Below are 18,382 nucleotides of genomic sequence, written 5' to 3' on the forward strand. Positions count from 1 at the left end.
AATTTCTTAAAAGGACGTAATGTAAAATGCTGAATTTCTTTAAAAGGAATAGCAGACACATTTCATAAATTATTAAACAAGATATTCCAAAGTCCCATTCTTCGCCTAACTTTGTTCTTAGCGATTAAAAATGTATGAAATGTCTTCACGATTTTGTTTTACATAGTTTTATCTCAAGTCTTATAGAGTCATTTCATATATGTATAAATATTTGAATTACTTTAAATGGCCCGACAGACGGTAATTTAAAAGAAAATAATAATTTCTATTCTATAGAAGAAAGTTTTAAAATTGAAATTCCATTTAGGTAATCACCAACTAGTGACGGAAATTATTCAGAAGAATCATTTTATGTTCATAAAGGAACGGATGGAAATAAATTTAAGCGCAACAAGAGCCGATGTCGTAAACCCGAAAGATTTTGAAATTTCTTAAACCCAAACTTGACAAATAAAACCTCGGTATGAATAATTCAATATTTGCAACAATACTGAGCTGTGCAGATTTGAAATTATCTCAAAACTCAATATATTATTGTAATCTATTTGCATACTGCTTCTAATTTTCCATAAATCACTGACTGCAATTTGTATCACATACAAACTATCGTTATTCACTATTTATCGTGATTACACACGGTGATATCTTTCTTCCTAGAATATAATTCTAATAATGTCTTTTTTACCAATACTGTCTACATAATAAATTATTATAATTATCTCGAAGCAAATTACCCGCCGAAGTTTGTTGCGCCCTCAGAAACCCAGCACCTCTATTCTGTATTTCCAACTCCTAAACTAACCTCTATGCGATTCCCACACAAAAAGTGAAGAAGCATTAATGATACAAATGGTATTCCATAATCAGTGGTATTAGAATCTGCAACTATTAGTCAGGCCTTCCCGCTAGACCACTCGAAGTGGAGCAATATATCCCGAGCTGGCGCGTCTCCAACCGCCTTTATTAATCCGAGCCGCTCCTGCGCTACTAATGGACTCACTGAACACGCAATATTACTTTCGCATGTAGATAGACTTTATAAAGTTTTAAAAATGGTTTTGGTACGTAAAATTACAAGATGATGTATCGTGCTATCGCTGCTTATACGTCATAATCTTCTACCAATTGCTAGAGCCAATTGGTCATAATGTATTCGAAGAATTCATCTACATATATTTCTACAAGTACATATTTCTTGTATAACGTTCACTTTTTTTATGTTTTCTCGTGGCATTCTTAGAAATGATGTTTTATACGATAAGTTTATTTTATTTCTGCTTCTATAGTATACCAATCGCCTTGCTGAAACTCCAGAATAATCCATTTGAAATTCTCGCAAAGAGAACTAGGTATTAGATAAGATATTTGACCCATGTAACTGAGTTCAATGAAACAAATTCCAGATAGTTGTTTGTACCACAGATCACCTTTAAAACTGGATGTATCAAATAAAATTTATGTGATGCATTACGCATGATTATTAAATTACTTTACGAATTCATGTGCAAGATGTTCTGATTGCTTTGGTGTACACATAAAGCCTAATATAAAACTTCAGTTATGATGCAGTTTGCTCTCAATTTGATCACGAAAAATGATAGGCTTCCTTCCTTCACACACTAGCGACACCTTATTAACGTGTTTTGTTCGACGTGGATGCAGGCAAGTCGCAAGTCGATTCTTTGCAATTTGAAAAAAGGCACGATTCTTACGCATACTTGGATGTATTCAATGTGTGAAAATGTATTTGTTGGATAAATCAGGCCAACCTCATCAAGCAGACACATTTGGATACGAATAAATAAATGACTTTGTACTCAGACTTAGGATATCTAGTGCAAGTAAGTATATGGTGGTTTGTAGACCTCGATCCGGCCCAACCGCAGCGAGCGCCGGTCGAGACGTCACAGCCACGTGCGGTTACTGATTGATTACCTTGCAACTAACCTTTTGAATTTGCTAATAACAATTGGAAGTACGTTTCCTTATTAATAGAGTTGAGATGTATGGGCGTACTCGTATTGTTGAAGTGAAGGTTCGATTGCAGGCACAGTCGATGGGTAGATCTGTTTTTGCCTTTACAAATCGCAGCTTAGTCTGAAGGAGAATTAGCTTGCAAAGAGAATTAGTTTAATGTGGTTCAATCATTATTCTAATACTTTTTATATTGTTTTGTTACTCAAACACATAAAAAATTAAACCTGTATGATATTATCATATTTGTATAACACTTACCTACCTACCTTAAGTCTCTTGTAACTTTTAACATAGAAATGTAGTATTTTCATATCATTATTCTATGATTAATTAGGTGTCAAAAAAGTTAGACTGCTGGGATCGGTCCAGTACTTAAGCTAGTCCTACACTAGAAGAACTTTGATAAAATATCTACATACATTTTAAACACCATTACTTAAATGCATATTTTGTGCATAATGTTTGTAACATCTATTATGACCGTAAATAAAATATAATTTCAAATATTGTGCAAATCTTAAACGATAAACTAGATGGGATTTAAAAACCATCACGCTTACAAAATTAAATATTTCATGTATCTTTTAGAAATGCTAAAATTACGACTAATTCAATCGACGAACGAAAGTTCAATCGACTTCGTCAGCCAGGAGGTCTTTCTATATTACAAACATTTTAAAAATTACTTCACTAGACAAAAAGTTTTCATATTCTGGACTGATATAGGATGTAGGTCTATAAGTTTTTTTTTACTGCAGTTCATTACGGCCGACCTCGAAAGCAGCAGAAGCATGCAGTGACAATTTGTCCAGCCGACTAAGAACGTGGCTAGGTCCAGCGCCTAATTACTAACATCGCCAATTCCAAAACAAGCATTTAAAAAGCAATAAACATGACTAACCGGCCATGTATAACGCTCCTTATCTCGCCAATATGGACGTAATTGTAATTTGAAATGAGCGGGTCGCCGTCTCGGTCAATTTATGGGCGAGTTAAAGTTCGCTGCGCCATTCGTTCTTCGATAGCATCTCAGATAATAGCCGGAATGGGATGATTTAGAGGAACATTTTTAAAGTGTAATTATACGGCGCCCTATTAGCGACTGCTCGTTTGGACTTACTGCTTCATTATCATAATCGCTGTGCAATTTTTAGTTAATCCCCTTCCACTCGTATAGTATTTTACTCACGAAACTATAAAGTACCAAAAAATAAAACCATAATAAGTATGTCACATTATTTTTGTAAAAGAAAAGCAATATAATATTTTCTCTCGATGAATATTAAATAGTTTCCTTAAGGATAATTGCCGGAACCATTTTTACTTTCACTGTTATCTTTCTATAATCATTATAATTAAAAGTAAGAATTACATGTAATATATAGCCCACAAATAGTTCGGGTACTTTTATACACGTAGAAGGGCCATTACGGCTGCCAGAGCAAACAAAATGAAATAGTTCTGTAACTCGGAGCGGCTCACGCGCTCAAGCGGCTAGAAACACCCTTGGCCGGATATTAATATCCGGACGGACGGACTAGCCGGATATTTTGTACGCGCTCACGCCTCTCGCCGCTTGCCTACTAAATATTTTATTGTATTGTTTTCGATCCTTGTGTTACACTGTATTAAACATATTGTTCGTCCAGTGATAGTAACTATAATAAAATGAAATGACAAAATAAACGATTTCAAAAGATAGAGCATGTCATCATCATGACGTCATACAGAAAAGCCACTGAACATCAGGGTTGCAATTTCGTTGCAGCGTAGGCAGTGTAACTGTCTCATTTGGCTCTACTTCTTATTCTCTCATACTTATTTTTTTTTGTTTATTTTTCAAATAAATATATAGTTTTCAGATCATACAAATACTAGTATAGGCTTAATACGAGTGGTTTTCAGTATGAGCATCTGCGAAATGATTCATTGCAACGCACCCCAGTATTCCATTAAACATCCACCAAAAGCCGATTTCAATTTGCAACGCTTCTTTTAACTTCAAATGCCCCTAAAACCAAACGACATTCGACCTAAATACGTCACTTTGCGTGACAATAACCCTTGTCAGCGTGTCACGCCGGGACACCAATCCTCACTCTTCTTTTAAATTGTTAATTTTAATGCGTGGGCACAAAAAAATAATTTGGAAAATCCAAAAGTGCACGCCTCATAATTTTTTTTTAATAAATATTTATTAATTATTATTTTTGTTTATTTAATAACAATTAAACCACATCGAATCAGACCCTGAAAAATGAAAGGGTTCTATTCCTGAGCATACTCAAGCGTAAGAGAAAAAAAAAGACTCGATTAGTAAAGTATTTCGGTCGCTATCGTGTTAACAAGAAAAAGGATCCGCACATACAGACACACGGACGTCCAAGACAGAACTTTTTTAAACTGTTTTTTAACTAGTTTAAATAACAAAAATGACATCAAAAATATCATGAACGTTAAAAATAGTGTTTTTTCTTAATATGTGTGTGTATGTATTATCTTACAAGTGCAATGTATGATACATAAAGACATTTTAAGTTTGAAAAATCAGATGTTTTGCGCGAAGTGACAGTAGTACCCACCTCAACGCTTCGCTTATGAGGCGTGCAAAACAGAGGCAGCGGCCTCTGTTTTTTTTATTATTTAAGCACTTCTTTGGGAAATCGAAGCTGACCACACGAAGCAATTATTATAACCTAATATGTATATAACTTTCAACAATCTGTATGCAATTAATTACTAATTCGCCAAATAGATGGTTAAATTAAATATAACAATTTGTGTTCTTTAATTTTATTATTTTCCGTTTCAAATATTTTTTTTTTATCATGATATTGTCTAATAATAAAAACATCATGACATGAATTTTACTACTCAATCTTAATCAGGTTATTTAGCAAAATAAAGTAAAATAGAGCCGTAGCCAAAATAACACCTTCCTGCCTTTGATCGTTGATGTGTTATAATATTACAACCTTAACGGAGAAAAAATTCAAGTTCTTTATAAGCTATTGCATAGCTTCTATCGCGGGCCTTGAGCGCGGGGACCGAATCCAGTAATTTAGTAACGAAAAACCTCACGCTCCCCACTCCAACGGGCGCGGAGGTGTGGCTTGAAGGCATAGCATGCAATAGCTTTACCGCGGAAATCCCCGAGTGCCACACGTCTTTTTTTATTTTAGAAAGAAGGTAAGTACTGATTCTTATTTACCAAACCAACCTTCTAAGGAGATCTCCCTGGGCTGGAAATTTAACTTTCTGAATGTAAAGGCCTGTGTTTGTCATTTTGTCATAAAAGGAAGTCAGGTGTATTTGTTTTATATATTATAATGACTATATCCTATTTCCTTTGCTACTTCTCCACCTCAATACCACTGCAACCTATTTTTATCACCACAGAAACATAAAACAGCAGCTTACAAAGCTCACATATAGATGAGACATCATTTCACGGAACCGCACAAGCGGCTCATTTGTGACGTCACAGGCCTGGGGATTAATCCCGTGGCATCCTTTCCGGGTCAGCGAGCGTCCCGGGCTCGGGGGCTAATCAAACTATTGCCTCCAATCGATGGAACCCTTGTTAATGATCATAATATGAGCTGCCCTTGTCACGTCTGTAATTGTTGGCTCGGATTACACTTCTATTATTGGAGAGTATTATTGTTAACGAGAAATGCTATCTCTCTTGATATCATACTAAACTTTATTTATGGAATTATTGGTGACATTTTGACGTTAATTAATATGTTAAGTATTTCCTAGTAACTTAAATATCTCTATTATACCATGCATACCATTATAAAAAACATCTCCTTGTTTGTACTCAACGCAATAAATAAAATTCCTGTAAAATGTTTCATTTCGTCTTTTTATAAACATGACTAAGCAGCTAATACCGTTTATAAATACAAATCACTACATAGTATAAAACAAAGTCGCTTTTTCTGTCCCTATGTAAATCTTTAAAACTACGCAACGGATTTTGTATGTAATTTATTAGGTTTTAGACAAAGCGGGCGAAGCCGCGGGCGGAAAGCTACTAAATTATAAAGTGTTAAGTAGCGTGTATGTATGTGATTAAAGGGACAAGGAGACAAGTGAAACGCTCGGACCTTAGATATCAACTGGTTTATTAAATCCATACTATAATATTATAAATGCGAAAGTAACTCTGTCTGTCTGTCTGTTACTCAATCACGCCTAAACTACTGAACCAATTTGCATGAAATTTGGTATGGAGATATTTTGATACCCGAGAAAGGACATAGGCTACCTTTTATTGCGAAATATGTACCACGGGCGAAGCCGGGGCGGACCTCTAGTGAAAATATAAATTGTAATACAACGCACGCTCACATCTTGCGATGTCATCATTCTCAAACATTTATAATAAGTACGTGTCGCCACAAAAGTATAATATTTAATAGAATTTATGCAAAAGCGATTCCTCCATTTCTCTAAGGCACCACAACAGTATAGACATAATTAAATACATGTAATTGCCTATTTCCATCAAGAACAATCGCCTTAAATGAAGACAAATACAATTAAATTATAAATTTAATCAACATAATGTTATATCTTCCACTACTCGCAACAGACGAACTTACGTTTGATATTAACTGTATAATTGCGAACAATTACACAAAGAGAGTCCAACTTCGCACAGATACGTTGCCTTTGAGTACAGAACAGATAATTTACACGAATCATAAGGCTGAGTACAAACGAATGTACAATTTTCATATAGCAAATCAGACAAAATTTAACTATGTACATTTTTTTACCTCATCTTATACGATAGTAAGAATAAATAACTAAGTATATCTTGCAAATTTTCGTTAAGTCTCGTTGAATATATTTACTGTTCTTTGTGCTGTCCTACGACATCTACATGAAACAATTCCGTAAGGTTTTTCAAATAAATAATATCTTAAACTATTAATAATATTGATACTACTGTGAAAAAAGCTAACATTTACTGATCTCTACAATCAAAGGTAAAGCCACAAAAACTATAAGCTCATTACTTTTATCATAGCGTGAATTGTAACTGCTAGTGTTTACTATTCACTTGTCCGTTACAGTAAGGTTACCGACGTTCGAGACGCTCGTGTGTGCACCCGCCACGTCTCATTCGTTCGATAAATTATCCCGTAGAGTATTTCCGGTGTATCGTCCCGGAGCGCCAGGCTGATGTATTTGTGCCTCATTTTGTTTCTTGTTCTTTTTTAACTTTACCAGATTGTTACTGAACTTGATAGCACAATAAATATAGAGGAAAATGCAATTATGGTGTTCGTATTTGTAATTATTTTCTTATGTGGCCAGATTTTTTTTTTAATGAAATCGTATTTAAACATTTCTTTACTTTTACTTCGTATCATAATATTATAATCTAAAATTGTTGCCATTTGATTGAGCAAATATCCTATTAATTTAAAAGGATATCATCAAAATAAGTTTAACACTGAAATATTACACTGTGATGTTTAGATTTTATTTTAAGTGATTGTACGTTAATGTTTAATTTTCCTGTTGTCATAAGATTCTATACGATTAATAGGTTAAACGAAAAACAACACGCGATAAAAGTTTATTAATTGCATGGAACTTGCTTCTCTCGAATTAAACTTCTAAATTTAAAAGCATGAAAATGTTATGTATTCAAGTATGTTTCTTTTAACTATTTCAGTATTCTATTTAATACTGAAAAATGTTTAAAACATAAAATTTCACTTTAATTTAAAATTCACGCACACTTATAAAAACACAAACCCTTGAATTATTAAGGCACCCAGTATGCTGGATGCTTTTGATTCGAAAAGCAAAAAGCGTCCATAAATTCCCATACTTTTCTCTCTAGCTACACTCCATCTCGCAGTGACCGCAGGTAATCCATTGCACACACGTGCACACACGTGCACACATACACACACACACATGCACACACACATACGTGCCCGACTCCGATCGGCCAGCGCTCACTACTCTCAATGAAATACCACACCGATCCTTGCGGATTTTGCAATATATAGGAGCCATTTGTTTGTTAGCTAAAGGTTTTTATTTCTAAAGATATAAAAACCTTTAGATTAAATAAAATGTAAATAAAATGGAAAGAATAAAAACAACTAACCTAAATTACTAGGAAACTGATCCAATAATTAATTCTACTTATCTGAAATTCATAGAAAGCAATGATTTCAAATTAAAAACTATTAAATTGAAAAATCTTTTCCACGAACGACAACTATCTGTAGCGACTTCCATTCAGTTCATAATTTTTAAGTTTAAGTTGGCACAAATAAATAACCAATTATAAAAGTAAATACAAAATAGAGGTCATATAAATGATGCCAGGAAACATATTGCAACTAGATATAAATATGAACTTTAACAAACTGACTATTACTTTAACTAAATCAGTATTTAAGCCACGCTTTGAAAATTAATTAAAAACCTGTTATTCATTTTCAGTCCAAAATATCACAGCAAGACGAGGAGTCATCATTGTACGTACTTTCATTGTGAAGCTTTTCATTGCATTTTGTGAAGAAATGATCGTATAAAAGATCACTTTGCAGGTATAAGAAGAATAATCTCTCTTCTCATTAGCATTTAACTGCAAAAATTTAATTGTGGGCTGTATGTGACATTACTCTCTAAAGCCACTTGGAATTATCTGGGAAACTAGAATATGAGGTTCTCATTGTTGTCTCCCGATCCATTACTCAATGGACGAAATTCGACAGTAAGGTATAGATATTGCAACTACCGCGCCAAAGTTTTTTGACCGTAAGTTGAAAGCTCTGTGACCCAATTCTTGCTAAAGCACGCTGGACTCAAACGAGCATTCTCTAAACTGTATTACTTCAGCCAGAAATTGAACACGAGTAAATTTTGAAGCCGTAAATTCGATTACAATATACAAGGAAAGTGTCCCTGTTTTTTGCGAAGTAAATTTCGCTTTTGCTCGGCTTTTCGAAGAAATTCGCTCACAACAATGTGTTTTAATTCTGCTAATTACACCCGTAACACCAATTTTACGGTCACTCTCCCGAGGTCACGTAAACCATTTTAAGGCCCACTCAAGAAGCTCCAGCTATTCTGAAGGACGCACCCTCCCAATTACCTCCCATTCAGCCCTCACTCAATACATTACGAGAGGCCAAGAGGAAAAGCTTTGGAGCAGTAACTCAGTTTATAACATAAATAAGCTGGCTTTGCAACCAACATGTAAGTAATTGATAGAATTTTGTATCATTACTGAATACTGAATACGCGGAATTATTTATAAGTATAGACGTTGTTTTTATTTCTCCGCAAAAGTAACAGAAATAAATTGCCTCAAAGTTCAATTATATTGCGAACTTTAAATAAAATGATAATAAAATTAGAAAAAGACTTAATTTGCATTTTGTAACGATCTTTTCTTTGAAATTAGCTTTACAGTCTCCGTTCCCTAGCCTACTAAAGCAATTAGTAGCCAATTAAACAATAATATTATTTTGCAATAGCTTACCGTGGCTCAAAGAATCCAGGAATGCCTCAATAACGTCCTCGATACGAAACAAAGCCCCGCTCGCTTTGAAAGACGAGATCCTTTATCATTCGAGGCGATTGACTTTACTTGTTCAAAGGAAAAATGTTTAATAGACTCGGCGATTTTTAATTATCTTTGTCTTGTTTCTTTGGAAAACTCTAATTAAAATTCTCTTGAGTTCCAGTATTTTGAATCAGTATAGAGTGCTGTATTTTTTTAAACTAGTAGATAAGTTTGAAAAGGGGATTAAATTAATACGAATGAATATGAATTTACACTGAAATTAACTATGTTGCAGTTAAGACGAAATGTGTACGAATCTCGAACAAATGTCTCTAAATACAAATTACACTATTGTTGTTAAACTTGTAAAAATTTATTTCTATGAAGTTTATTCGGTCCTATATTATTATCCTTATCTAAAACAAGTTGAGGTGAAACTGGAGGTGTGTAATATAAGTGTAGCAGGAAATTGCTAGTAGATCAAGCGGAATCGTCCATGAAGTGGCGCAGTTAATCTGTAATAATCGGAGTGAAGGAAAAGTTCGACGGCGGCGGGGTGAGGGGTGCAGTGTGGCGAGAAGCGGGGGAGGGGGGGTTCATCACGTGATGAGTTTCGCTAAACAAGTAGCGCCTCCGGCTCAGCTGCCCGTAATAAACTTTGTGTTTGCGCCCGCTGTGTACTTTGATCTCGTGAGCGAAACCTCTTGAGGGAACACGCGGGCTTGGAGCCTTGGTACCGGCACGCCTCGTGGCTACATCGCGAATGATACTACCGGAGCATTGTAATTATGTTGCAATTGACTTGATACTTCTGAAAAATTCGATTACGTGTTTTGATTTGTTGCTATTGTTTCAAAACTAAACTTGATTACTGACTAAAAGTGATTTATGCTTGTATTTTTCAATAGATTTGTAATTACACCTAGGTAATATAAAGAATCAAGTAAATAATACCAGACACATAATAGCACAACAAACTATTTATGAAATGTAGAGCTAGATTATATTATTCGTCTAAACTTATTTATTTTTCGAAGTTCTTATCACAACAGTTTAAAGTATCCTGCGAATGGTAGGTATTCTGAAGTACTTTAACAATAAATAATTCTTATTTTGTGAAAGATTTTTTCTAACGGGTCGGTACACATTACCTCCCCGTATGTTTCCGTGCATTTTTGCCGCAAACACGATATCACGCTATTATACCACCGGCGATGAGACATTTAACACAAATTGTGTTTGCCTAAAACATTTACATGAGCTCGTAGCGGTTGAGGGAGCTTCTATGAACTTTATGTTTTGCTATTAAAGTATCAAGCGCGAAATGTTTTGTAAACAATCTTAATAACGTATAAGGTTTTAATATGTTATAATGCTTATAATATACGTATATTATATATTTTTGTATGTTTTTCAAAATTCGTTTGAAAACATAGCAAATAAGGGACTAGAATATTTGAGCGTATCATTCGTTCAATTTTTTTTTTAATTATACCAAAATGTTATAAATAAGAAGACATTGAATAATACAAGACACTTGCCACAAGTTCACATGATTAATATACTCTTTCCATTTTCTATATAAAGTCTCAGACTGGTAGGGAGCGACCTTCATGAACCAATGTATAGTGATCATAATATTATAGTGATATAATCCATAACACCGAGACACGTGACACGAGCTGCCCTATCTGTAATCTCGCTAATGCAAATTAATATTATCCCACTTAACACCTTGTTAGCGAAGTCTCTAGCACCCGACTTAATCGTATTCTACGATTAACAATTACGCGCAAACTAAATTAGGTATATTTTTAAGAATTTATTAAATTCAAAAAGACTTTTAAAAATAATTTGGAAAATCCAAAAGTGCACGCCTCATAATTTTTTTTTAATAATTATTTATTAATTATTATTTTTGTTTATTTAATAACAATTAAACCACCTCGAATCAGACCCTGAAAAATGAAAGGGTTCTATTCCTGAGCATACTCAAGCGTAAGAGAAAAAAAAAGACTCGATTAGTAAAGTATTTCGGTCGCTATCGTGTTAACAAGAAAATCCTCCGCACATACAGACACACGGACGTCCAAGACAGAACTTTTTTAAACTGTTTTTTAACTAGTTTAAATAACAAAAATGACGTCAAAAATATCATGAATGTTAAAAATAGTGTTTTTTCTTAATATGTGTGTGTATGTATTATCTTACAAGTGCAATGTATGATACATAAAGACATTTTAAGTTTGAAAAATCAGATGTTTTGCGCGAAGTGACAGTAGTACCCACCTCAACGCTTCGCTTATGAGGCGTGCAATATATAGATTAGTGATTACACTGAATCTAGATGGGGTCATACATAAATTTATGCTCCTCGTGATAAATTTTTCTATGCTTTATTTATTAGTTTTTCAGAAATCCATACTATCCATACTAATATTATAAATGCGAAAGTAACTCTGTCTGTCTGTCTGTTACTCAATCACGCCTAAACTACTGAACCATTTTTCATGAAATTTGGTATGGAGATATTTTGATACCCGAGAAAGGACATAGGCTACTTTTTATCCCGGGAAAATGACGCAATCCCGGAAATCCCACGGGAACGGGAACTATGCGGGTTTTTCTTTGACTGCGCGGGCGAAGCCGCGGGCGGGAACCTAGTTACTAGTTAATAATAAAAAAAAATTGGTCATCTGTCAAGTCGGTTTACTGACGATAGTTTAACGTGACAACGTCCGATTGTGCTTCTTTGTCGTTCGTTCCGCGCTCTCGCTCGCACTTCAAGCCTTACATGGAATGCCTCAGAGCGAGGTAACGCCGCATGAGTCATGTTTTTTCGTACGTGCAGGCGGCTCTATCGAATTATAAAACGTTTTACGTCAATAAAAATTGGTTGTCTGTAAGTCGGTTTACTGACGATAGTTGAACGTGACAACGTCCGATTGTGCTTCTTTGTCGCTCGTTCCGCGCTCTCGCTTGCACTTCAAGCCTTACATGGAACGCCTCAGAGCGAGGTAACGCCGCATGAGTCATGTTTTTTCGTGCGTGCAGCCGGCTCTATCGAATTATAAGACGTTGTCACGTCAAAAATTACTGACTTAGCATCCTTTTTATTGTTGATGTATTCCGTTATTATGTTAATTGTTGATGTACCCAATTTTAAAATAGTAGAGTATCTCTATTGGCGAGAAAATAAAATTCAATAAAATATTCATTCGATTTCAATTCATCTTTCATACGAAGCCACCGGGGAGCGTAATTCAAACTTATACAGCAAATGGAAACTCAATTAGTGTATCGTATGGAATATAAATACGCACCTACGCTTTGAAATAATACAGATGTTCATTAATATTAACCAACTTGTTATACAAATTAGAGAAAATAAAATAAACATTTTAACTATCTACGGTACCTATAATTGCCTGCGCGAGAAACGAAATAAAAACAATTATAAACGGATTATCCGACACACAAATGAGAGACCGGTGAATGTACGAAACTGTGAAATACCCTTTATTGCTCTTCTACTATTTTATTAGACCCACACTACATACAAGTTTTCCAATTATTTAAACCCTGTATTTTATGCGGATCGTAATTCACTACTCGTAGTAAAAATTTTTGGTCCTCAGTGTTTCTTGTGTCTAAATAGTTTTACAGATGTAATACGATATAAAAAAATGTACTATTATTTATAAGCTAGGAATGGATATGAGATCGCCAAAACTTTGTTACACAAAATCTAACCTGTTAAATATTTTTGAAACAATCGAACACAAACAAACACGTACATTTAAATCGAATTAAATACCCAACTATACACAAACTGTAAGCCTGTTTGAACGAAAACTTAACAAAGTTAACACAAACGAATCGGACACGCAAAGTGAATAACTTTGTTTGAACAATAAAATATTAATAAGAGAAACATCAAGCATATTTCACACTGCGTGGAGCCGGGCGCGGGCGTGTTGGCCGGCGGCGTACGGGACCGCTACAAAGCCTAATATAATTACAACGGTATGACACACGCAAAACCCACATACCGTATTATGTTTTTCTCACAATTAACACTGAGCTTGCATGACTTGATAACGACTGTGCGGTATTTTTAGCAACATTCACGTTTCTGTTTGTGTACTTTTATTAGAATTTATGTTACAATTCGTATAGGAGCTACCAACGTTGACAAGAGAGAATTTTAGTATAGTTGGTTCTTTGATATACTGTTTCTCTTCCTATTTCGGTTGAGTCCGGGCTGTCTGGCTGGCCGCAGTGGTTGCGTTTATTAGTGCGCATCTTATCTGCACACGAAAATATCCGTAATTTAAAGTCATTTTTTAACGCGTAATTTTTAATCTTTTGCCTTTAGATAGATCCATCAGACATATTGCACGCCTCATAAGCGAAGCGTTGAGGTGGGTACTACTGTCACTTCGCGCAAAACATCTGATTTTTCAAACTTAAAATGTCTTTATGTATCATACATTGCACTTGTAAGATAATACATACACACACATATTAAGAAAAAACACTATTTTTAACGTTCATGATATTTTTGATGTCATTTTTGTTATTTAAACTAGTTAAAAAACAGTTTAAAAAAGTTCTGCCTTGGACGTCCGTGTGTCTGTATGTGCGGATCCTTTTTCTTGTTAACACGATAGCGACCGAAATACTTTACTAATCGAGTCTTTTTTTTTCTCTTACGCTTGAGTATGCTCAGGAATAGAACCCTTTCATTTTTCAGGGTCTGATTCGATGTGGTTTAATTGTTATTAAATAAACAAAAATAATAATTAATAAATATTTATTAAAAAAAAATTATGAGGCGTGCACTTTTGGATTTTCCAAATTATTTTTTTTTATTGCAAGACCTTTTTTTCGTTGTTAAATAGGTGCCAGACGCAATTTTTTATTTCAAAATCATTAAAATGTCATCGAAATAAGTGAAATTTCATCAACATGAGTCCCCGTGAAGGATATACTATGTATAATATTCATTTTACTATTTACAATTTTTTTGCAACAATCTATCATGGTGCCTCCTTTTCCCAACGAAACTCAAATAGGACGTTAATGTAAACTTGATAAAAACCAAATATCATCAAATTCATATTAATACCCAAAAGTGTAATAAATATGAAACCATCTATTAAAAATATTAGTTCACTAATTATTCAATATAAGTATTAAAAAAGGATAATATAATATTACTTATATATATAATATTACTTATATTATATTACTAGATATAATATATATAGACTAGATATAATATAAGTAATATTATTAGATAATATAATATTACTTATATTATATTACTTACCTTTTAAGCGCCAAGCGGACTCATGTTAATGTAATTTCACTTATTTCGATGACATTTTAATTATTATCCATCCACTACCGCCAGCCAGACAGCCCGGACTCTAACCGAAATAGCAAGAGAAACAGTATATCAAAAACCCAACTATACTAAAATGACTTTTTTTAAAACGTTAATAGCTCCCGTACCAAATTGAATGAAAGATGAGTTGTGAAATTATAATTTTATATTTTATCTCAAAAATGTGTGCTATATAAATCGTTGTCACAGGTTGGCTTAGTAAACAATGCAATGTTAAATAAATGAAGTATTAATTGTATCTAATAAAGTATAGTTTTATATTTTAATTAAGTATAAAATTCCAAGTTTCTTTGAATCGAAAATGAACTAGCGACAGATATCAATCCCGGCTGACCTGGTAACCCATACAGCCATACAACTTTTTGTCTTTTTCCGTCCTCTTCCCCGAGCGTGGAGCGTGGTGGAGTGGAGTGAGCCTTCTCTGTCACATGCTAATATTTTTCCAAGCAATTAGCTAATGGCTAGTTTGCTGGGGTTCTAGTAAGAGCGATTGAAAAAAAATCTGGAGAAAATACTGTTGCTATTAGACTGAAAACATATTAAGATTTAAGTCGTAGTGAAGTTTTAGTATATTATATTATGTGTCTGTATATCTGAAACTAAAATCGAGAATTCTACACGTAGGTAGTTATATAATTATATGGGTTTAATGTTCACATATTTCGCCCTCACCATATTACTATTAAGTGTGACATTAAATTATATAATAATTTATTTAATTTAATGTATAAATATAATTTTCAAATGCTTTCTTCAAATGAATGTGTGCATAAACAACATATTGTGTGCGAATTATTAATACCCTAAATGGATGAAATGGATGTTACGAGTTTAGTTCCAATGAATTATAATAACTCACACAAGCGCGTGGACGCATGCCAAAACAAAATTTATATGACTTTGATCCTTTTTTTTTTTTTTTTTTTTTTTTTTTTTTTTTATAGTGGGGAAATCTTCTTAGATACCCCCGGCTCCCGGGGATGGAGCCGTGGTTATGTCGGATTTCTACCGACTAAAACCCCACTCTGTTCCATCGCGCTGCTTTGGACGGAACTGCGGGAACGGTTACGACTCTACCGCGTGTCCCGCCCAGCAGATGCCCGTTTCCAGGCCCACCACTAGAACCCCCCTCGCTGGCGGCTGCTGGAACGAAGGCTTACGCCACCAACGCGCAGACAATGGATCTTTCCCCGCTCCATCATCCGCGTTCCCCCGAACCCCCGACCCCATCACCGTCCGGCCGGAGGGTGCACTCCGGAAAGTCCTCCGATGTGTGAAATACACGTCGGGGGACCCTCCGGCGCACTTTTATAGAGATTACCTCGCAGCCCCCACCTCACCAGAGGTGGCGGCCCTCGGTCCGGCCCCACGGACCGGATTACGAGTTGGCAGACGGCCGTTTTACAGCGGCCGCCGCCCCACACCTCTCTGCAGGAGTCTCCGCGCGTCATCACAATGACGCGTCGGGATCCCGCCCTCCGCTGCACGGCGTGGCTTGCTAAAACAGCGAGCCCGCCGCGCCGCGACCTCTGGCCGCCATCCACCGCCGCATAAAAGCCGGCTCCTCTCTGGCCCACAAACAGGACCTCTGCCGTCGGGTCAGTCGAGGCTTTCCAACCCCAACTGCCGTTCAGCGCCACCTTTGCCTAGTGGACACGGGGTCCGCCAAGCCACGACCTCTGACCGCCATCCCACGCCGCACACAGCGGCCGCTGGGCCACACCTAGCCCTGGCCGTCGGGCCGGTTGAATCTCCCCGACTCTAAACCAGCCGTTCAGCCCCTCGCTGGTCCAATTTCGCTTCACTCAGAGGGCCATAACTCTGAGCTACTGAGCCCCTCCGCCGCGACAAGGCCTGGACCGTTGGGGGGATGACTTTGATCCTACTTTGTTGTCACAGATATATGGTTGGTTTTAACGCCAATGAACGTATTTATCTATTTCGTATTTTATATTATATTTTGTTATATTAGATACTAGCTCTGCACCCGCAGCTTCGCCCGTCTGAGAAAGTCTTGTCTAAGATCTGGAAATAAATACAAATATTTGGGCAGATGAGAGAAGCGACTTTGCTTTATACTATGTAGTGAGATTATTCCGCTAGATGTGGCGCCCCGTAGCAGCCGTGCGAGCTCACACGGAAGGATTCTTTAATCTGCATAATGCACGGCAGCACCCCGTGTGTCCCGCACTCGCTGATTGCTGCCGAGCTTCACTTCTCCGCTAATTAATATCCACGCGTCGTCTTTTTGCTCCAACCGCCTGCGATGGGAAATCGCTTCCTAGCTTTTTTCACTGAATCTAAAAGTATGGCAGACTAGTTTTTGTTGCTTGAAATTAGGACATTTCATGTATACGAACTAATGCTAATAAAAATCCATTACAGATAGACCGGGAGATACTGACACAAAATTTCGAGTCATTTGTAACAGGATGGCGGTTCTACAGGGTTCTTAGTACGCAATGATAAAAAGAAAAATGATGGTGTGAACGCTGGTACCGGCGGCTTAGTCGCGTGGGCGTTAGTCGAACTCGTCGGAAAATAGCGAAAGTTTAACGATTTGTAACAGTATGGCACTTATTTTTCCTGTAAGTTTGAGGATCAACGAATATAAATACAAAATTTCAAAGATCTAGGTGTTGGAAATCTTCACTTATATAAATTAATAATCAATAAATTTTTCAAGTATGACAGCACTTTTCCCCCCTACTAGAAGTATGGCAAATATAATAATGGTCACATTTTATCAAATACTCTCCAAAAATCCAAATGCAATACTGGTACAAAAAGTTTGGCGAAATAAAAATTTTTTGCAGATTTTCGGCGGTATGGCGACCATTTGGAATCGTCCGAAAAGTATGGCATGGCGATTTTCGTAAATGGCTGCACGACGATAGTTACCTGTGCAAAAGTTAGCCTGGTACAAATGGTTGAATAATTGTTTTATTTAAATCAACACATTCGCGTCGGTATGGCGGGCTGTAAGTCACACCGGAAAAGTATGGCATGACACTACCGCCTACTTCTTTTTTATGGGCTATCGGTAAATTCTAAAATTTTTGTGTTACAAATCGTTTGACTTTCGCTATTTTTCCGACGAGTTCGACTAACGCCCACGCGACTAAGCCACCGGTACCAGCGTTCACACCATCATTTTTCTTTTTGTCATTGCGTACTAAGACCCCTGTAGAACCGCCATCCTGTTACAAATGACTCGAAATTTTGTGTCAGTATCTCCCGGTCTAAGAGCACTTATTCAATTTAACTCGCTTTTTGTAGTTATCTGTATTTCGTCACGTAATAAAATAACGATAAAAGCTTTCAAATCCCATAAAAACATAATCAATTCGCAAATACACAACAATTACGTCAAAATGAAGTCTATTCAAGTTGGCTCTCAGCCAGGCTGGAGCAGGGACAGCATTACGCCCATTTGCATG

The sequence above is a fragment of the Colias philodice genome, chromosome 6 (genome assembly GCF_061535455.1).
Source record: "Colias philodice isolate Cphi_HAF_F1 chromosome 6, ilColPhil1 Martin Lab GWU primary, whole genome shotgun sequence".
Lineage (NCBI taxonomy): Eukaryota > Metazoa > Arthropoda > Insecta > Lepidoptera > Pieridae > Colias > Colias philodice.